The sequence below is a fragment of the Parasteatoda tepidariorum genome, chromosome 8 (assembly GCF_982258835.1).
Source record: "Parasteatoda tepidariorum strain Cologne lab strain chromosome 8, Ptep-v5.0, whole genome shotgun sequence".
NCBI lineage: Eukaryota > Metazoa > Arthropoda > Arachnida > Araneae > Theridiidae > Parasteatoda > Parasteatoda tepidariorum.
Genome location: NC_141762.1, coordinates 3770577 through 3777540, shown reverse-complemented (window position 1 = coordinate 3777540; position 6964 = coordinate 3770577).

Genomic DNA, 6964 nt, shown 5'->3' with positions numbered 1-6964 from the left:
GTAACAATTTGTTTTTATAAAATAATAAAATTTACCTAATAATCAAGTCTCAATTCTTTTTTACTCATAATTTTTTCCCCGCTTTGGAAGCTTAATGAATTTATAATAAATTAAATACATTTGAGAATAATCTCTAAAATTACATTTCTATTACGTTTAGTTTACGTTAGAAAAGCTTTCATCTACGAACTGTTATAGGTGGGGGAAAAAAACCGGAAAACAAAATGAAAGCCCGCCTGATCAGAGGGAAAATTTTCAATGTTATTTCATTTTACATAGCGATATTTCAGACAAAAATCGAACATTTTGAACTCTTTTTTTTTTTTAATGAGCCTATCTAGTTCAGAATTTCTGCTTTTAAATCAAACCTTTTTTCGACCGATGGCGCTGGAGATAATCAATGTTTAAACCAAAGAAAAAGATTTGAAAATCACGAATTAGAAAACTCCGAAATCTTTAGAGCGTAAGAATAGCGACACACAAATACTGGAACCTGCTATTAATTTAACAGTGTTCGGACTCACTATTATGTTGCATAAAAATCATACAACAGAATTGATTTAACTGAAAGAACGGTCAAAAGATTTCTAGCATTATTTTGACTAACACGTAAAACGTAGACATTAGTACATAAGTGTTTCTTACATATGCAGAATAACAAAGAACAGGAAACCATGTCATTTGTGTTCCGATTTCTTCAACGAAAATCTTTTCAGGTTGAAATCTTTTCAGGTCGCACTTTGACAATTCTTGGAAGTAAAAAACAAAATAGTGTACGCACGCACCAACCAATTCGGTGGTAACAAATGTGTCATTTGCAATATAGATATTTGTCCATCACTTGGGTTTGTATCCAGAAACTGTTTGCATAAGTACGAAAATAGTTGGTTTACAAGAACAAGAAAAAAATTCTATAATTTTGGATCCAATGAACGAAGAGGGTAGGATGACGATTATATAGTTATTGATAATTAGCAAGCAAATATGAGTAAAACTAGCGTCTGCTTTTTTTGAAATTTCATTACGTTGCATTGTTTTTATCTTTCTTTTTAGTTTATACGTTGCTTTCCAAATTGCTTTTTTTCCGCATCTGGTAAGTTTTGAGAATGGGAGCCTTGAAACATCCTTCGTGCTATTTAAGCAAAATAAATAAAAATAAAGCACAAATGAAGTACAGAAATATAAATAAGAACCTTCCTCAGAGTCTAAACACTGAATCATTGATTATCGGCACAGATAGTATTGAATGATTTTAGTAAAATAAAAAGATAAAAAATCAAATCTGTGAGTAGAATTCCAACTATGCAGAGCGATGGAAGACCGGTTAATGTCCTAATTTTGGATATATCTTTCGTGTTCCTTTAAATCGAAGTTAAGGTTTAGTTTATCCAATATACACAGTAACTCACTATTAATATCAGCAATGAAGGTTGGTGAAATTTAATTTACTTACAGGGGGATTATAAACTCAAATTTATTCCGAATTTTAGCAATTTGGGAACTGATTGACGAATAAAGTAAAACGAACAAATTCGTTATAAGTTCGGGGGATGGTTGACAGGGTATTGGATTCACGTTCGTGAGAACGGGAGAACAGACGAGGACTCTCCTTTTAGAAAAATGGGCACGTTGAATCTGTTGGGTCAAAAAGTCCTCCATGTTGCCATAACAAATCATACCTCTGAGGGTATTGGATTAGAGATTGATTGTTCTCTGGTTCAAGTCAAAATTACGATCTGTGAATACTGCCCTATATACTAGGTGTGACGTACAAGTGTGGCAGAAGGCGAATTCTTGGTTATAGATGGCTCCACTAGAAAACAAGAGCAATCGCACCCCTGCTTGCCATGATCTACGACAACAACAACAACAGAGAGTTTGGTTGATTGCGAGGTTAATTTTCTATAGATGATATCAATAACATGAATAGTAAAACAGCTGTCTACAGAGATAGCTTTAATGTAGAGGAGCTCTTTCTTGAGGAGATAACTATTTGAACACATTTTAGAAGAACGGTAAACAAGTGCCGGTAAGGTTTATACCGGCTGGTACTGTATGTAATAAAGAAATTTTTAAAATTTACGACTTTCCTCATGTGAGTTAACACTAACTACTGTGCGTGTTCTGCCAACGTATGGTTTAATTAGTTACGGGGAGAAGTGAAGCCGATAAACAGTATTGATTTTTGGGAGTCATTCCATATTTGAAATACTATAATTATTTAGTAAATGATCTTTCTAGTATCTAACCAATATTCGGAAGTCTCCTTATCTTCTCATTTTCATTATCTTGTTCCTATTGGTTAATCCTCGTTACACGTGTTTGTCTCTTTACTTCTCTATCATCATTTGGTGTTAGATACTTTTTTTATTACCGTCGTTGAACAGCCGACCCAATATTAGGGTTTAGAGATACTAATGTTCAAATCCGTAGCCTTGTCATTTTGAACCCAATCCAGAAAACGAGGGAACACCTAGATCAAGTACTTTTTTTTATATCCGTCGTTGAACAGCCGACCCAATTTTTGGGTTTACGACTACTAATGTTCAACTCCATAGCCTTGTCATTTTCAACCAATCCAGAAGACAAGGAAATTCCTGGATCAGTACCCCCAGAGGTATTGATTTGTTATGGGAACATGGAGGACTTTGCGACTCGACAGATTTAACGTGCATCAGTCACCATTTACTACACGGGGAGACTTCGGCCGACGGGAATTGAACCCACGAAGTCTTGGACATGGGCCCAGCTCTCTACCAACCTGGCTATCCCGGCCTTATGGATCAAGTATTGGTACAAATCAGCCTTCATGAAGGACTTTTTGATGAAACTAACTCTAACCAATGACCCTTCTACCACTGAGAATATATTACGTCAGCATTGTGGTCGGTGCAAGACGGGTGCGGAATTCGTATCGACCAGCTATCGCTGGGATTCGAACCCGGCTCGCCTCATTGGAAGGCGAAAGCTCTATCCTCTGAGCCACCACGTCTCTGGTGTTTAGATACTTAGCTGAATCTTGTTTACAGAGCAATCAACTTCAGATTGATTTTTCCTCAAGAAAATGAAGCCTTCATATCAAGTATATATTTCCGCTTTAGTTTTTTTGAGATTATTTAACATCCAGTATCCTGCTTATAGTTATAATTTTTACCATAACTGAAATGCTATTTTTGTGAAATTGTAAATTAAAGTTTTGTTAAATACGAATTCCATACCTTGAAGTGAATTAGAAAAAATCTCAATAGTGTAAAAACTCCAGAAAAGCTTCGGACAACAAGGATGTAACTAATTATGAATTAAAATTATTTATATTTCCTAATTTTGAATAATACATATAGTTTTTAAAATTTCGAAAAGATTTAAATGAACTATAATGTTTTTACAATATTTATTGTTTGTAACTTATTGAAAAGGAACTTTGTAGCTATTACGATTATAACAAATTTTAGAGGGGAAAATGAACTACGTAAATAATTGATTTTTCCCGCTAAAATTTCTTATATATTTCAATTTGTGTTAATTTGCAGAATTTCTATAAATTAAAGAAGTATTCATTTCACTTACGCTGTATTGTAAGATAAATTTATTATATTTTGCATAAATAAAAAAAGTTTTATGCTTTTTAAAAACGGATTTAATTCGTATATTCTATTTTTATTGACTTTTTTTTCATGTTCTTTTTTTCATAACTAACAAATAGCTTAACCCTCTCGAGCATGAATCTTAAAATCTATGATTTAAATTGTTGTGATAAATGTCGTTAAAGAAGTTAAAATTTTGACGAGGTTTATTAAAAATGGAAAATTTATCAATATTTAAGTGTCGAAATTAATTAAATTTTACTATTAATATTTTATGTATAATATTTGATATTTCAATGTTTACTCTGCCTTATTAAACGAAAAGGTGGAAGCTTTAAAATGGTTTTGCATTATTTACTGTTAGAAACATTTTGAGATAATTATGTAATTAGTGCATTTTATAAAATTTAAAAAAAAATCATATAACTTTAAATTCTATATTAAGTATTATAAAAATAAAACCTTTTAAGAAACTTCATCAGGTACAAATAAACAAATGTAAATAAAAACTAAAATGTATTCTGGATAAATAATTAAAATAGACAAAAATATTCTATATTTTTTTAAAAATAAACGTTTAGAAGATACTTAAATTATCACACGTAGTCTGTATAAATATAAATAAATCAGTCAACATTAGAAAAATTCACATTCTTTAATACATCGTATGGGCTAGATTATCGGATAAATTTAAAATTACATGTTAACAAATATATAGTTTATTTTTTAATTTAATTGATGAATGCAAACTAATCAATGAGCATTGCGCAAAATAAAAAACGGATCACCGTGATCTAATGATGAGATCTTCACGTTGTAGGACTCAATCACTCGAAAGGGAGATCTTAAATGTGCTAATTAATTAGTGCACACGATATTTTAAGTAACAAAATCGGACACAAAAAAGCACTATCTACGAATAAACATACCTTTTCAAAGATTGATTTGGATTTCTGACACCCAAAATATAGGAGGAAGCCGCAATCTGGAAAATAGGGTCCTATAGTTTGTTTAGGAGAGGGGTTCTAATTTTGAAACCCTTAATGCTAATCAAACTTTTTGAGCATTTAACCATACTTCACAAACTCTTTTTAAGTGAATTAAAAAAATTTGCACGAAATTATAAAAATAATTTATTTAAAGATAATTCCATGCAAAAATAAGTTTTAGTAAGTATTGCATAATTTTTATTATTTTATTTAATAGTGATAAAAAAAATTAAATGGTAAGATATACAATTTTAAAGACTGTAAATTTTATATAACAAAATACAAAATTTTAACGAAATCGGTTAAATAGTTACTGAGAAATTGAATTTTTAAAATTCGATTTCTCGAGTACTATTCGTCAGATTTCGCTCAGATTTTGTACTTCGTCATGTAAAACTACATTCTTTTAAATGATATTAAAAATTGTTTACCTTACAAATCAAAATTTTTTGACTATTAATAAATAAAATAATGAATATTTAATAAAAGTTTTTTGCGTGTATTTATCTTTGGATAAAAGAATTTTATAACTGCGTGCAAAATGTTTTTTTAAATAGCTTAAAAAGTTCTCAATATATAGTAAAATAATCAAAAAGTAAAATTAACATTAAGGGTTCCAAACTTTGGACCATTCTCCTGACCAAACAATCAGGAAAATATTTCCCAGATTGCGGCTACTTCTCCTACATTCAAAAGGTCAGAAATCAGAATTTATCTAAAAAAGGTATAAAAAAAATTCGTTTTTGTGTTTGATTTCTTAACTTAAAAATATTAATTTTTATGTATATACAATTGCTGAAAGCATATAGAATTAATTTGAATGAATAAAAAGTTATTTGGAAGTTCATTTCAGTAATTAGAATAACCTAAAGCCATAGAACATCAAAAGTATAAGTTTTTTTGAAAATGAATAATTTGTTATTTATAGAAAACTATTTATTATTTATAGAAATTATATAACTTATACTTTATTAAAGATAAGTCACATTTTTGTGAAAATAAAAAGCTTTTACGATTTAAATTTTAAATATTCAAAACGTTACTCCAACAATGCATTACCTGGGCTCACAAATATTTGCGGAAATGGAGAATTATTAATGAACTAGGAGGCTCCGCCCCCTGCTCGCTAACGCTCGCCAACCCCCGAGAATTGCTACGCAATCCTATGTGGTTCACGCCGTGAACCATGGCTCGCCGCGCTCGCTCGCCAATGAACACAATGTTCTAGCACAAAGACATAATATACTATCATCAAAGACATAGTATTTTATCATCAAAGACATAGTATTGTACTTATGTAGAAGAATTCTACCAATGTTCTTATTGGCTTTTAAAAAAGTATATTAGCTATTTAGATTGTACATGGTGAAAAAATCAAAACATTAGCTAAATAAGAAACATATTAGCAAAATAAATTATCAAATATTGCTTCACTAATATTCTGCATTTTAAAGCGTGAAAATTCAATGCATAAATACGCGAAATATAAAAAAATTCAATGCATTCAATACAAACACTTAAACGTTTTTTAGACGTTTAGGTAGCTCCCAGTAGAAAAATATCAATTCAACAGCGGCCTTTTAAAGCATTCTCACTTCAATTAATTAATTAATTCCTAATTGAGTTTAAATTAAATATTGTCATGTTTTTAGTGCATGAATCTGAATTGAACAACCTGATAATGCTCACTCTGGTTATTGTTATCTGGTTGCTCACTACGTGCTCTTGCGCGCCGAATCCAATCAATTAAAAATGAAAACTGTTGCCAGCGCGAGAAAAGAAATATCATCGGTTTTATTGATACATACATATATACGTACGTATTAGCGTTTTATATAATAAGATAGATGATAGTTTTCATCTAGATGAAAAAATCTTGCTATAAAGTAAATTTGTAGAAAAATGTAATATTTTTCAAAATATTTCAGTTTTCCGCTCATTCTAAAGAACAAAATTTTTTTTATGGCAAAACGTTAAAACTAAGGATTTGCCAGAAAGACACTCTGCTCTTTAATTTGCTTGATGAATGAGCTTTTAAAAACACTTTTGATATTCCTATTCTGTTGAGGTGTTTGACTAAGCAGTCATTTCCTGTACTCACTCTGAAATTGAGTATAATATTAAGGGAAAAAACACATAAACTTCAATTATTCCCACTGAATGCTGATTCGATTCATGAAATCTGTCTGATTACCTACCTCAGAAATCAGTTTCTACTGTGAATAACTCCCAGGAAAAGTGGTGTAGGTTATTGTATAACCAATTAGCCACAGCTTCTGACTGAACTCTATCCATGGCTGAAAGCATATATATATCAAGACAGAAAAGAGTAAAAACTGGTAACAAATTAATTTCATTTTTTAATTTTGTTTCTGGGATAATAAAAATCTA